The 16,429-nt window shown below is 44.9% G+C and overlaps 1 protein-coding gene across 1 annotated transcript in view; it reads right to left on the bottom strand.

Moving 5' to 3' along the window:
* The window catches only part of GRIK3 (glutamate ionotropic receptor kainate type subunit 3), a 181,760-nt gene that overhangs the window by 88,900 nt on the left and 76,431 nt on the right, over positions 1-16,429 (bottom strand). The window lies entirely within an intron of this gene.

The following is a 16,429-nucleotide window of genomic DNA, read 5'->3' as shown; positions in this document are numbered from 1 at the left end:
GAAATGTGCTACTTTAGACTGCTAACAGTGAAGGAGTGGGGAAAAAATGACCAGAATTGAAATATTTAACCACCACCCCACAAAGAGCCCTCAAATTGATCTATGCTCCCCAGTTTTTAGAGAAGTTCAAAGGAGCCAAAGGGGAGAGGGATTTCTACAGGAAAAATAAAATAGGCACAGCAAACAGCAGGAAGTTAGAGGTGGCAAATGTGGGTCCCCTGGAAATGCCTGCTTTCCCATCTTTTACCTGTTATTCGTTTATTGCATTATTTGTTTCCTCTTAAGTGTGCCTTATAAAAACTTGGACAAATATCACAGAAAGCTTTCAACGAGGTTTCTCCCCTTTTGTCCCAAACCTATTCATTTTTTATTCAAGGACCAGACAAGAATGTCAGATGTGCTGATACTTCCACAACAGAAAGCTACCATTTGATAGACACCTCTTCCAAGGTTCCTGAAGTACAAGATTACAAAGTACTTTGCAAGGTTCCTTATAAGAGAATGACCAGAAGGGAGCCAGGCAAGGCACATGTGTAACAATAAAGGCATACAGATGAGCTTGCCCCTTCACTCATAGAATCATAGAATTGGAGAGTTGGAAGGGAGCCTAAGGGTCATATAGTCCAACCTCCTGCAATGCTCACTAGATCTGTCCTCAGGTCAAGCAAAGAGGACAATTTATAATGGTAGCCAGGAACATACCTGCTGCTGAATATGGCAGTGCAGTTGTACATCATGGGGGCAAACTGAGCACATCAGTGCTGGAGCTGAGTGTATTGCCCTCTTCCAGCTGTAAGAGGGGCCAGAGAGTCTATGAGCTTCAGGGGCTAAAAAGAGATTGGTTTGCCAGGCAAGTTCATAAAGTGTGACAAGGGGAGAGCAATCTGCTCTACCCCACATGCCAGTTGTGCTCAGCTGCCTTAAACATGCCAGACTAAGTCTCTTACTCTGGTAAGAAAGGAGTCACACTGCTGTCCCTTTAAATATACAGTGAAAGCTCCGCAACCTTGCCACTTCAGTTTGACCTGGCTTAATCTGATGGGACACAGTAGCACATCAAAAGCATTGGGCAAGGACTGAAGGGAGGAAACAGCAGGAAAGTCTCCAAGGCAGCAGAGGGGGAGGGGGCAGAGGTTACTTTGTGCTAGAAGTGCTCTCCATGGTCCTGAGAAGAACCTGGCCAGGGTGGGTTTGAATTCAGGGAGTCTATGGCAGAGTCAAGAGTCTTCTTGTCAGATTCTGTGTAAATTCTACACCTACTCCATGCTCCCTCAAGCTTCAGCACTGTTAAATGGCAAATGGCAATTCAGGGGGTGAGAATCTTATGCATGTGGGGTGGTGACTGAGCAGGAGCAAGACCTTGGGGTCCTAGTACATAGCTTGATGTAGATTTTGACCCAGTGTCAAGCAGCCATGAAAAAGGCAAACTCCACGCTAGGGCTTATTAGGAAAACAATTGGGGAAATTGCCAATACCATAATGCCAGTATAAAAATCTACAGTGTGAGCCCATTTGGAGTACTGTGTATTGTTCAGGACAGCTCACCTCAAAAAGGATATTCTAGAGTTGGAAAAGGTTCAGGGGGGAAAAACCCCAACATTATCAAGGGACTGGAGCAACTGCTGCATGAGGAAAAGTTGTGTCATTTGGGGCTTTTCAGTTTAGAAAAACGACCAGAAAGATGTGGCATGGAGAAAGTGGACAAAGAAAAGCTTTTTCTCCCTCTCTCCTAACTCTAGAACTTGTGGACATCCAAAGAAGCTGATTGTTTATTCTGGACAGATAAAAGAAAGAGGTAGATGGAGACACGTGGCTCCCCTCCTTAATACACAGGGTTAAGTCCATCACTCACAGCAGGACAGGAGATATCCAGAGTCATAAAAATGTAAGAAGAGCCTGACTGGTGTATCAGGAAAATGACCCCCCCCCCCCAGTCCAGCACCCTGTTCTCACAGTGGCCAACCTGATGCCTGTGGGATTCAAGCACAAGAGCCCTCTCCTCTCTTGTGGTTTCCAGCAACTGGTATTGAGAAGCTGCCTCCAACTATAGGGGCAGAGCAGAACCATCATGGATAGTTGCCATTGAAAGCCCTCTCCTCCATGAATGTGTCTAATCCTCTTTTAAAGCCATCTAGGTGGATGGCAATCACAGCCTCCTGTAGCAGCTGCTTCCACTGACAAGTAGGAGGCAGGGACCTGCCACTGCATCCTGGAAGCACAGGTAGGGACAGCTCTCCACCCGACCCAGCAAATCTGCAATGTATTTGGATTTCCAACTGCCACCAGGAAATTAAACATACAAACCCTTCCACTGGAGAGGCAGCCTGTGTTCAGTGAGTGATGAACTCACTGTGCCTCTTGTGCCTCTTCTGAAGACCCAGACTGCTATGATTGGCTGCAGGAGGCAGAGCAACATAGCAGCTGAGGGAATTCTATGAGTACATAGAAAGCTGAGCAGAAATCAAAATGTGTGTCGTCCTCTTCATCTAGAGGAGGATTCGCTTGGTTAGAGAACAAGAAACCAGGGGAGAACAGTAAGGTCCCCACCACCACCAACCTGTAATACATGCTCCCAAGAGACACTCTCTTTTTTGTTCGTTTTGGCATTAAACATTCTGTTTGCATTATATTAGATATTTCCTGTCACTTAGGGTGACAGTATTCTCCTGTGCATAAGCCATTTAACAGATGAGCAGTCAAGTGGCAAAGGAACTACATTATTAATGTTTCTGGTTAAATTAACTGATTAAAAAAAAAACACACCCTAGGTAAAATGTACATATCAGCACTTTATGCAGACTAAATGAGAAATTAATGGAATATGGCGGGTGATTTTTATAACGAACAGCAGATAGAAACTGCCTGGAAAGGTAATGGAATTTACATGTTAGGGATCTATTAGCTGGGGTAGAGGGGCAGAGTGAGGGGCACCAAAAGTGATACTCAAAAGTTCTGGATTCTCCACCAACATTTGGTAGCCGAGGAGGAAACTTGAGTCAGACTCGTCTTCTTTCTGCAGTATAAATCTGGAAGGTGCAGATCTTCTTGCCTCAACTCTGGTCCCAAACAGCCTCCTGGAATGAAGTTTAATGCTTCATTCAACAGTGGAATGGACAACCTTGGAAGGTGGTGAACTTTCCTTCTTTAGAGGTTTTAAGCAGAGCTGGACAGCCATTTGTCAGGGATTCTTGAGCTCAAGCTGTGATTCCCGTGTTGCAGGAGGCTGGGCTAGATGACCATTGTTGTCTCTTCCAATTCTACATATATATGAAAACAGAACCTAGAAAGATGCAAGATAAACTCCTCCATGTAAAATGCTCACTCTCCCTTGCTTCAGGAGGCTGTGTGTGTCTGTTCACTTTTATTTGTTTACTGTAGCTCCACTGGCTCAAATGCTTTCTTTTAGAGATGAGGTGGATCAGGAAAAGCCACCCAGCCAAAAATAAACTCTTGCAGCTTTGCTGGCTGTCAGAGGTTCCCAAATGAGGCTGGTAGCTCCAGATAAATGCTGCACTGGGGATTATAACCAGGTGGTGCTGTAAATCCCAGATGTTTGAGCTGTAACAAATGCCATGGCATGAAAAGCCCTGGGTCCCTGCCATGCTGCCATGTAAGCAACCACTGCGAAGGAGGGGCGAGGAGGGAAATGGAGGTGTGATGTTGGCAGCCCACAGTCCCTGCCCACACCTGCTCTTTCATCTCAGCAGCCCCCACATGGGCAAGCTGGCACGGCAGGTCTTCTATTTTTAGCAAGACTGACATGTGTTTGGCTTGGCCTGGGCAGGCCGTCCCTCTGCCATTATACTGCAACTGCTTGTCAATCATGGCAAAACTCACTCTGTCACAAAACGCTTCCACTTCCTATGGATGTGAAAAAATGGAACCTGTGGGGTGGGCAGGCACTAGCATGGCAGGTAGAATAGTGGAGGCTGAGAAAGAAAAGGGCAAACCAAATGAGCAGGTAGGAGACGCTAGGTTTTCAAAGTTGCAGGGGCAGGAAAAAGATGCTCTGGGTCCAAGAGGGATCATAGAATTGGAAGGGACTCAAACCTCCAACCTCCTGCAAGGCCTGCAAACCTGGTCCAACCTCCTGCAAAGCAGAAGACAACATGGTGGGTGGCAAGAGGCCGCCAGTGGTAGCAAGGAGACCTAACAGAAGGAAAGAGGCTCTTTTGAAAGCTCCACTGAGGCTGGGGCTTTGCATACACACAGTCTTGTCGATTGCCACTCACCTCCCCCCTGGTGTGTGTGTCAAGGACCTCTGGGGAACCAGGCAAGGACATTCAGCAGAGCACAGTCCCCATTTTTTCTTGGACTAAGTGAGCCAGTTACATATGAGGACTTCTTTGCAAGGTGAGGCATAATTCATTAGTTTATTGCATGTTTATCCTACCCTTCCCACCAGAGGCTCTGAGCAACAGATATCATTCCCCTCATCCATACACATTTTATCCCCAGAGCAACCCTGTGAGCCAGTGTGATGTAGTGGTTAGAGTGCCTGAATAGGGCCTGGCAGACAAGGGTTCAAATCCCCAGTCAGCCTTGGGTCAGTCTCTGCCTCTCAGCCTAAACTACCTCACAGGGTTGTTGTGGGGAATTAAATGAGAGGGAGGACCATGGAGAAGAAGATGGATATAAATGCAATAGATAGATGATAGCTAGCTAGTTAGATATAGGCCTAGAGATAGCACCAGGTCACCCTACAACTTGGGTCTTCCCAGGCCTAATGCAACACCCAACCACTACTAGTTCTTGCACAAGCCACAAACTTATCTCCCACAGTTCAATACTCTTCATTCACTGACGAATGTGGACATTTGAGAGAAAAGTAAAGATGACTGCAGGCTTAGCTGTAGATGTCTTGAGGGGCCCTCTTATCTAAAACATTATTCACACTCGCACACCTCCACTCCTTACATCTGGAAGTCCCAGCTGCCTTTGTAGCATGGTGTTTGCTTGTGTGCTCGACTAGAAGCTGCTGTTTTGACATTTCTTTCAATGACCCACTTTGACTCTCAAAAAAATGTGCCAAAGAGCAACCCCTGGTGGTGCACCACACAAAGTTCCTGATCAAGGAGGCAGATCAAAGCACTAATCTGAGATCAAAGGCCTTCAGCACTGCTACGGCAGGAACAAATTAAGTTAGCAACAGATTTCTTGAGGATGTTTACATTGCTGATTAGCATGAAACAAGATTAAGCTAAAATAACCCATCCCCAGCTTTTCTGGCATGCTTTATTAATTGGAGAAAACAAAACAAAACCCATACAGCCTTACAAGAATAACTCCAGATCAAGATAAGAGCCAGCCAAAATGCCAAATCAGCTTTTAACTTTGGAAAGGGACATTTCAGAAGGGAGTGACATTTCCATGGAGGCTGGGCCGGCTCAGAGTAAAAGGTCAGTTCCCATGGCCATTTTTAACTTGAGCTCCATACAGCTTGGCTTTTCCTGTATATCATTGATGAGTTAACAGTGCAGCCTTACACCAAGACAGACCATTGGTCCAACTAGTTCAGTATTGTCAACACTGATTGGCCATGGCTCTCTAGAGGATCTTCCCCAGCGTTCTTTAGAGATGTCAGGGATGTTGGGGTCTTCTGTATTCAAAGTATGGGCTCTACCATGGGCGTAGCTAGGGGGGCAGGGAGGGGCAGCTGTCCCCCAAAAAAACAATAAAAATACATAGCTAACTGAGGTTCTGCCACCCCATCAAAGGCCTGCCCCCTAGCAAAAGGCCTGGCTACACCCATGGGCTCTACCACTGAGCTAAATCCCTAAACCAGCCTTGTGATAAAATGATTCACTACGCATGATAACTAACAGGTTCATACAGCAATGGAACAAGCTGCTGCAGGCAGTCATGAGGTAGTACTCCTTGGATGCCATACAACCATCTTAGGGACTCCATTCTGGATTTGTGTAGGGTTTACTCCTTAGCTTTTCTTCTCCCAAAGTTGTCCCACAAGGCAGTGGTTATGGATTTTTTGTCAGGGTTTACTTCTGAATGAGTATAGCAGCAAGGTGGAGTAGGTTTGTGATCAGGGTTTTTCTCCTCCGTTAGCATGTCTAGGTGTCCTGTCTCTTGCAAGGCACCAGTCCCTTGTAAAGTAATTACTAGAATTCTGTAGAAAAGCATGTATATCTTCACAGTCTCAAAGAATAATAGAATTGGTGGGTTGGAAGGGATCCCAAGGGTCATCTAGCCCAACTCCTTGTAATACAGGAATCACAACCAAAGAATCCAATTATCACCCAACCTCTGTTTAGAAACCTCCAATGAAGGAGTATCCACCAGCTTTTGAGGGAGTCTCTTCCACTGTCAAACAGCTCCTACTGTCAGAAAGTTCTCCCTATTACTTAGTTGCAATCTCCTTTCTTGCCAATTGGATTCATTGGTTCAGATTCTACCATCTGGAGCAGCAGAAAACAAGGTTGCTTCATCTTCCATGTGACAGCCCTTTAGATATTTGAAGATTGCTCTCAATCTGTTCTTCTCCAGGCTAAGCATACCCAACTCCCTCAACCGTTCCTCATAAGGCTTGGTTTCCAGACCCTTGATCATCTTGGTTGCCCTGCTCTGCAAACCTTCCAGCTTAATTGTCTTTATTTAATTTCATAAAAAATTATAGATCGTGCAAGTGTAAAAAACACACACAACAACCTCAAAGTGGTTTACAAAAAAAAAAGTAAAACAGAAATATTCCCAATAAGAAAAATTAGCAACAATAAAGCTTTAGAAAAGTGAAAATAACAATAGACCAAGAACAGATTAAAACTCACACCAACTTTCTAAACATCTGGGTTGTTGTTGTTGTTGTTTAGTCGTTTAGTCGTGTCCGACTCTTCGTGACCCCATGGACCATAGCACGCCAGGCACTCCTGTCTTCCACTGCCTCCCGCAGTTTGGTCAAACTCATGTTCGTAGCTTCGAGAACACTGTCCAACCATCTCGTCCTCTGTCGAACCCTTCTCCTAGTGCCCTCAATCTTTCCCAACATCAGGGTCTTTTCCAAGGATTCTTCTCTTCTCATGAGGTGGCCAAAGTATTGGAGCCTCAGCTTCACGATCTGTCCTTCCAGGGAGCACTCAGGGCTGATTTCCTTAAGAATGGATAGGTTTGATCTTCTTGCAGTCCATGGGACTCTCAAGAGTCTCCTCCAGCACCATAATTCAAAAGCATCAATTCTTCGGCGATCAGCCTTCTTTATGGTCCAGCTCTCACTTCCATACATCACTACTGGGAAAACCATAGCTTTAACGATACGGACCTTTGTTGGCAAGGTGACGTCTCTGCTTTTTAAGATGCTGTCTAGGTTTGTCATTGCTTTTCTCCCAAGAAGCAGGCGTCTTTTAATTTCGTGACTGCTGTCACCATCTGCAGTGATCAAGGAGCCCAAGAAAGTAAAATCTCTCACTGCCTCCATTTCTTCCCCTTCTATTTGCCAGGAGGTGATGGGACCGGTGGCCATGATCTTGGTTTTTTTGATGTTGAGCTTCAGACCATATTTTGCGCTCTCCTCTTTCACCCTCATTAAAAGGTTCTTTAATTCCTCCTCGCTTTCTGCCATCAAGGTTGTGTCATCTGCATATCTGAGGTTGTTGATATTTCTTCCGGCAATCTTAATTCCGGCTTGGGATTCATCTAGTCCAGCCTTTCGCATGATGAATTCTGCATATAAGTTAAATAAGCAGGGAGACAATATACAACCTTGTCGTACTCCTTTCCCAATTTTGAACCAATCAGTTGTTCCATATCCAGTTCTAACTGTAGCTTCTTGTCCCACATAGAGATTTCTCAGGAGACAGATGAGGTGATCAGGCACTCCCATTTCTTTAAGAACTTGCCATAGTTTGCTGTGGTCGACACAGTCAAAGGCTTTTGCATAGTCAATGAAGCAGAAGTAGACGTTTTTCTGGAACTCTCTAGCTTTCTCCATAATCCAGCGCATGTTTGCTATTTGGTCTCTGGTTCCTCTGCCCTTTCGAAATCCAGCTTGCACTTCTGGGAGTTCTCGGTCCACATACTGCCTAAGCCTGCCTTGTAGAATTTTGAGCATAACCTTGCTAGCGTGTGAAATGAGCGCAATTGTGCGGTAGTTGGAGCATTCTTTGGCACTACCCTTCTTTGGAATTGGGACGTAGACTGATCTTCTCCAATCCTCTGGCCATTGCTGAGTTTTCCAAACTTGCTGGCATATTGGGTGTAGCACCTTAACAGCATCATCTTTTAAAATTTTAAATAGTTCAGCTGGAATATCATCACTTCCACTGGCCTTGTTATTAGCAGTGCTTTCTAAGGCCCATTTGACTTCACTCTCCAAGATGTCTGGCTCAAGGTCAGCAACCACACTACCTGGGGTGTACGAGACCTCCATATCTTTCTGGTATAATTCCTCTGTGTATTCTTGCCACCTCTTCTTGATGTCTTCTGCTTCTGTTAGGTCCTTACCACTTTTGTCCTTGATTATGGTAATCTTTGTACGAAATGTTCCTTTCATATCTCCAATTTTCTTGAACAGATCTCTGGTTTTCCCCATTCTATTGTTTTCCTCTATTTCTTTGCATTGCTCATTTAAGAAGACCCTCTTGTCTCTCCTTGCTGCTTTTTGGAAATCTGCATTCAGTTTCCTGTATCTTTCCCTATCTCCCTTGCATTTTGCTTGCCTCCTCTCCTCCGCTATTTGTAAGGCCTCGTTGGATAGCCATTTTGCTTTCTTGCATTTCCTTTTCCTTGGGATGGTTTTCGTTGCTGCCTCCTGTATAATGTTACGAGCCTCCATCCATAGTTCTTCAGGCACTCTGTCCACCAAATCTAAATCCTTAAACCTGTTCCTCACTTCCACTGTGTATTCATAAGGGATTTGATTCAGATTGTATCTTACTGGCCCAGTGGTTTTTCCTACTTTCTTCAGTTTAAGCTGGAATTTTGCTATAAGAAGCTGATGATCTGAGTTACAGTCAGCTCCAGGTCTTGTTTTTGCTGACTGTATAGAGCTTCTCCATCTTTGGCTGCAGAGAATATAATCAATCTGATTTCGATGCTGCCCATTTGGTGATATCCATGTGTAGAGTCGTCTCTTGTGTTGTTGGAAGAGAGTGTTTGTGATGACCAGCTTGTTCTCTTGACAGAACTCTATTAGCCTTTGCCCTGCTTCATTTTGAACTCCAAGGCCAAACTTGCCAGTTATTCCTTTTATCTCTTGATTCCCTACTTTAGCATTCCAATCCCCTGTAATGAGAAGAACATCCTTCTTTGGTGTCATTTCTAGAAGGTGTTGTAGGTCTTCATAGAATTGGTCAATTTCACTTTCTTCAGCACCGGTAGTTGGTGCATAAACTTGGATTACTGTGATGTTAAAAGGTCTGCCTTGGATTCGTATCGAGATCATTCTGTCATTTTTGAGATTGCATCCCATTACAGCTTTTGCCACTCTTTTGTTGACTATGAGGGCCACTCCATTTCTTCTACAGGATTCTTGCCCACAGTAGTAGATATGATAGTCACCCGAACTGAATTCGCCCATTCCCTTCCATTTTAGTTCACTGATGCCCAGGATGTCGATATTTATTCTTGTCATCTCATTTTTGACCACATCCAGCTTACCTCCATCCATGGTTCTTACATTCCAGGTTCCTATGCAATATTTTTCTTTACAGCATCGGACTTTCCTTTCGCTTCCAGGCATATCCGCAACTGAGCGTCCTTTCGGCTTTGGCCCAGCCACTTCATCAGCTCTGAATCTACTTGTACTTGTCCTCCGCTCTTCCTCAGTAGCATGTTGGACGCCTTCCGACCTGAGGGGCTCATCTTCCAGCGTCATAACTTTTATATGCCTGTTGTCTTTGTCCATGGAGTTTTCTTGGCAGGGATACTGGAGTGGCTTGCCAGTTCCTTCTCCAGGTGGATCACGTTTAGTCAAAACTCTCCACTATGACCTGTCCATCTTGGGTGGCCCTGCATGGCATAGCTCATAGCTTCTCCGAGTTATTCAAGCCCCTTCGCCACGACAAGGCATTGATCCATGAAGGGGAAACATCTGGGTAGGCTTGCCTAAACAAAAGTCTTTTTAGCAGGTGCCAATAACAGTATTGTTGAGGTGCCTGTCTGATTCAATAGGCAGGGAGTTCCAAAGTGTAGGTGTTGCCACACTAAAAGATTACACGGCATAATGGATCTGCTTCAGTAGAATAGCTCAAGGACATGGTGTAGGTTGGAGATCTCTCTCTTGCTGAACAGGTCAGCATTATTATTTATTTATGTAATGAATATATATCATTAGCCAACAGTTTGCTCATTTTGTAACAGAAGGGGATATGAGCACCCTCATTCCTTCCAACATCTCTTGGCATTAGCCTGAAACGCAGAAACCAGAAAATGATTTGTGAATGGGTTGGTTTTTTTATTTAAAAAATCAAGCAATGCTCTATGATTCTATCTATACTGAACTGCTGAGCATCAGCTGGATAGCTCAGTTGGCTAGAGCATGGTGCTGATAATGTATCCTTTTAACGAAATAGATATAAATAAATAAAATAAGCAGAACTGCCCCCAAAGCACTTGAGGCAGAGTCCACATGGCTCCCCATCCACCTGCCTGGGCCATCGTTTTTTAGAATTCTTGCTTCTGCAACATTCAAACACCAGATCCTGCCTGTATCTTTCAGCTCCTCATCACCCAGTAGCTTCATCCTACTGCTAGCCCCTGGGAATAAATCAGGATCCCAGAGCTTTGGCATTTACAGTCGACTTTCATCCTACAAGCACCCTTTAAACCTCAACACATGGTGGGAAAACTGGAACGGTCTGAAAGCTAACTGTTATTGGGCATCTGTAAAAGGCAGCAGGGTTTATTCAAGGCAACCAGGCCATAAATAAACTCTCAGCTGTAGTTTTATTATTCTGCCATGTGGCCGTGTTTACACAGGAGCCTTACGTCCTCCTAAAACTGGAGTCCAAACAGACAAAAAGAAGGGGAGGAAGCAAGCTAGTAAAATAAAGACGGGCCAAAATGGTCAAATGGGCAGCTAGTCAGTGGGAAATATTTTTTTAGTCTGGTTAGAATAAATTCCCATAAACTGAAATTCTCTAGGGGGTCGAGAAAAAAGACAGAATTTTTGCAGTATGTAGTGATTTCATATCACTTATGAATAAGGAGGCATATGCATGGTCCCTCCAGCTTATACTGAAGTATGAGTTATGTGAAAATATGGTACAATAAATAAGTTACAACCCACCTATGCACCTTTCTTTTATTTTGTTTTATTTTGTCATATTTTGTGTTTAAAGGTAAAGGGACCCCTGACCGTTAGGTCCAGTCGTGACCGACTCTGGGGTTGCGGCGCTCATCTCGCTTTATTGGCCAGGGGAGCCAGCATACAGATTCCAGGTCATGTGGCCAGCATGACAAAGCTGCCTCTGGCGAACCAGAGCAGCACACGGAAACACCGTTTACCTTCCAGCTGTACCTATTTATCTACGGGCACTTTGGCATGCAGGAGCTGGGACCGAACAACGGGAGCTCACCCCGTCACGGGGATTCAAACCGCCGACCTTCTGATCGGCAAGCCCTAGGCTCTGTGGTTGAACCCACAGCACCACCCGTCATCACAGTGTCATCACAGTGCCATAACAGATGACAGCCAATAAACTAAAGTTCAAGCCTTATAAGAGGTCCTGATAAGCACCCGTGTGCTTATCATACCTCTATTCATATGGTGTACACATGATAAGAAAGCAAAAGAATTAACATTTTTGTTTCATCCACCTCATGGTTAACATATTGGTAATCACTACAATATTTTATTTTCTAAATACTGTATGTAGAAGTATTTGTTCAGCCTAGGGATTTTTTTTCTGGGGGGGACGCGGGAGTACGCATACCCCTAAGCATTTTGTGAATCTTTGAACTTTTGTCCATTTACTGTATTTATTTTCCCCAATTTGAACTATAAAATGGTGGTTTTCTTGAGTCAAAATGAGAGTACCCTTAAACATTTTCTAAGAAAAAAAGCACTGGTTAAGCCTCAAAAATAGTCTGCTGCTCTTGTGTTCCATGTCTGCACTGAGGATGCATAATGGTTTTCTTTTGGTATCTTTTTTTTTCTCTCTCCTCTTCTTATTTTCTTTCTGTAAATTTTCCATTTTCTTATAATTGTAAAGTGTCAATAAAAAATGTATGAAAAAAGTGTGTTGTGTGTGTGTCCTAACCAAGATTTAATGGAAGCGGCTGAGTTAGTTCATGGCCCAATATGTGAATTATGCAAGTGCAGAATCTGCCACCATCTGGAAAGGAATTTCATATTCTGAGAATCTCCATATTCCAATTCCTGGCCCTTATGTCTGTGCAAAAAAAAAAAAAGCTTCGAGGCATCTCCACATTCTTCCTCTCTCTGTGTTACCCCACCACCTTCTGATCCCACTTTACACCAAGCAATTCTGGATTACTGGAGCACCTGCATCTTTGATACAGAATTACGTGCACACAGAGAGCAAATGGCTGAGGAGCCATTTTCTGATCAATGCAGGAGCCCATCATCAGCTTTTTAACAAGTAGTGGGTAGAAGTATAAAAATAAAATACCCTCTTTACATAAGTTGTTACAAATTCTGATCCTATATAAAATACTGTATAGGACTTTGAAGAACCACACAGGGCTCTTTGCAAAGGAATCATTCTATGAATGATTCAACGAATGATTTGTTGTTGTTTAGTCGTTTAGTCGTGTCCGACTCTTCGTGACCCCATGGACCATAGCACGCCAGGCACTCCTGTCTTGCACTGCCTCCCGCAGTTTGGTCAAACTCATGTTCGTAGCTTCGAGAACACTGTCCAACCATCTTGTCCTCTGTCTTCCCCTTCTCCTAGTGCCCTCAATCTTTCCCAACATCGGGGTCTTTTCCAAGGATTCTTCTCTTTTCATGAGGTGGCCAAAGTATTGGAGCCTCAGCTTCACGATCTATCAACGAATGATAGAATCATTGAATTGGAAAGGGCCCTCCTGCATTGCAGGAATCACAGCTAAAGAAACACTGAGCAACCTCTGTTTAAAACCTTAAGTGAAGAGAGTCCACCTCCTGCCAAGATGGTCCATTCCACTGTTGAACAGCTCTTACCATCAGATAGTGCTTCCAAACATTTAGTCAGAATCTCCTTTCTTGTAATTTGACTCCATTAGTTCAGGTCCTACCCTCTGGAGCTGCAGGAAACAAGCTTGCGCCATCTTCCATGAGAAGGCCTTCAGATATATGGAGATGGCTATCCTATCACCTCTCAGTCTTCTCTTCTCCAGGCTAAATATCCCCAGTGTGTGCTGATGACACACAGCTCGGCTTCTCCTTTACACCTGCAAATGTGGCAGTGTAATGGACATCATAGATGACAGCCAATAAACTGAAGCTCAATCCTGATAAGAGGTCCTGATGAGGTACTGTTAGTGGGTGGCTCCCTAGACTGGATGGAGGGGAGGCTGCCTGTTTTTAATGGGGTTGTACTCCTTCTGAGTGAGCAGGATGAAGCTTTGGGCTACTTCTGGATCCACTGCTGTCACTTGAGGTTCAGCTGGCCTCCGTGACACAGAGTACCTTCCATCAGCTTTGACTGGTGACCCAGCTGTGCCTCTATCTGGACGGGAATAACCTAACTTCTGTTGTCTATGCTCTGGTAACCTCTGGGCTAGATTAGTGGAACACATTATATGTGGGGCTGCCTCCGAAGACAGTTCAGAAACTTCAGCTGGTGCAGAATTTGGCAGCCAGGTTGGTCACCAGGGCAAGATGGTTTAAGCATATAACACCAATCCTGGCCTGACTACACTGGCTGCCAATTAGTTTCCGGGCCCAATTCTGTTTTTGACCTATAAAGCCTTAAATGGCTCAGGACTGCAATACCTCAGGACCACCTCTCCCCATATGAATGGACCCAGACCCTGAAATCGACACCTGACATTCTTCTGCATGTGCCCCGTCCCCCCCACGAGAGGCTCAGAGAATGGCCACACAAAAACGTGGTAGCTCCCCATTTGCCGAACGCTCTCCTCAGGGAGGCTCACCTGGTGCCTTCAATAAATATATTTAGGCATTAGGTGAAAACATTTGTCTTCTCCCAGGCCTTTGGTTAATTAAACAATCTATGGCCTTTTAAACTGTTGGGGGGGGAGTGTTATTGTTTTGTTTGTTTTTATGTTATGTATTTTTGTGCACTCTTTCATTGTCTCCCAAGACAGACAGGTGTCAACCAACTGCAAGCTGCCTTGTGATCCTTGGATGAAGGGTGTTATCTTGGGCACTCTGGTCTGCACACCTTCCAGTTGTCAATAACCTTGTGAAGAGCCCTGCACTGTGCTTTGAAGTCCTGACAACCAGCTAATTGGTGACACTTCAGAAGCCAGCATACAGCACTTCTGAAGGGCTGCCAACCAGCTGATTGCCTTCAGAAACACTGCACATGGGGCCTCTGAAGTGTCAGCCATCAATTGATTACCTACCCACACCTGATGTCATATATGATGTCAGTGATTGGCAGGTGGACATGGTGGCCAACTGGGGAGACCCCTAACTAGCTCCACAGGTGAGGTCCTCCCTACCCCTCCTCCATTTATGAATAGCAAACTCGTTTTTTTGCATGTGAATTTTGATGTATCCAAAACCGCATAAACCACACACAAGAGGGAAATGTGAGCAGGTCTGAGGGAAATTTTATGGTTTGAAAAACTACCCCCACCCCCCAAAAAAATCTACCAATAAACCTTTTTGGCCGTGGGAGGCATGAAAAACAGTCCAATGAAGACACTGTATGTTCAATATATGAAGAGCATTGACTGCCTGCCATGGGAGTGGTGCAGAAATTGGGGGGAGGTAGAAAGAAAGCAAAATCCTGGAAGAGAATTTGGTTGGTTGGTTGGCTGGCTGGCTGCCAGGCTCCCTGAACAGGAGCACACAACACAGCCACATTTTGTTTATCTACAACATTCACATGCACTTTAGTACAGAATGCACATTGTCCCGCCTTATCTCCCCCCCCCAAGTGTTAGAGCAGCAGTCTTCAAGTGAAAGAGGGATTAGCTGTGCCCAGTTCTGTGCACCCCAGTTTAAGAAGGATATTGACAAGTTGAAATATGTGCATAGGAGGGTGACCAATATGATCAAGGGTTGGGAAACTGACCCTTATTAGGAACAGTTCAGGGAGTTGGACATGTTAGCCTGGAGAAGAGAAGATCAAGAAGGACTGAAGGGCTGCCCCACGGAAGATGGAGCAAGTTTGTTTGCTGTTGCTCCAGGGGGTGGACCCAAGCCAATGGTTTCAAATTACAAGGAAAGAGATTCCAACTAAAAGTTAGGAAGAACTTTCTGGTGGTAATAGCTGTTCAACAATAGAATAGACTACCTTGGAAGGTGGTGGACTCTCCTTCATTGGAGGTTTCTAATCAGAGGTTGGATCAGGCATCCCCAAACTTCGGCCCTCCAGATGTTTTGGACTACAATTCCCATCTTCCCCGACCACTGGTCCTGTTACCTAGGGATCATGGGAGTTGTAGGCCAAAACATCTGGAGGGCTGCAGTTTGGGGATGCCTGGGTTGGATGGTCATCTGCTAGGGATTCTTTTGCTGTGATTCCTCCATTGCAGGGGGTTGGACTAGATGACCCTCGGGGTATCTTTCAACTCTACAGCTCTATGATTCCCTTGTAGCAGCAATCATGCCTGGCTGATTTATATCAAGTCTCCTGAAAGACATGAGAACAGAAGAAACCCTAGCCATGTTTGAGCAGGCAACAGGACACATTTTATGAACCTATTCCTTTTTCTTATGTCAAACTAGTTGGTTGGTCCATGTGTTTTTTCCTCATTCCCCCATTGCCAGTAACACAATTACTCTATATTCCATAATGACCTTATTCTCAGGTCATGGTAAGCCCTGCAAGACAACCAAATGACAAAGCAGCTTCCATGCCAGGATCACCAGCTCCCAAGCACAAGTTGAATGGCCCCTGCAATGTGTCCTTCAAATCACTAAGAAAGAAAAGGAGGGAGGGGAGAAAGAATGTTGGCAGGGGAAGCTGTTTCTGTTCAATCCCATCCATTCTCCACAGCCAGCCCTTTATGAAGGGGAAGATCAAAGGTCCATAATAGATTTCAACAAGTTTCAAAGGACGCGCACGCTGAGCAGACTTGAAGGTGCAGTGCCAAATGGGTGATTAAATTGCTCTGTCCGGCTCCTGTGCTGAAGATATAATTGTTGAGGGAGAGGGCTGAGATTTAGAGGCCTTATCTTCTGCATCCAGGTAGGAAATGTGTGAGCAGGCAGAGCCTGGGTTCTGGCAAGGTGCCCCAAAGGAGCAGGAGCCCAGAGCTCAAATGAAATGCTGCAAGTCATGCTGATGCGGGAGGGATGGAGATCTGGGACTCTAGGATTAGTCAGAGCTGGTTTCCA

Source organism: Zootoca vivipara, chromosome 6, assembly GCF_965207765.1.
Source record: "Zootoca vivipara chromosome 6, rZooViv2.hap1.1, whole genome shotgun sequence".
Taxonomy (NCBI): Eukaryota; Metazoa; Chordata; class Lepidosauria; order Squamata; family Lacertidae; genus Zootoca; species Zootoca vivipara.
The sequence above is the reverse complement of the archived record's forward strand: the minus strand, read 5'-3'. Positions and strand labels throughout refer to the sequence as shown.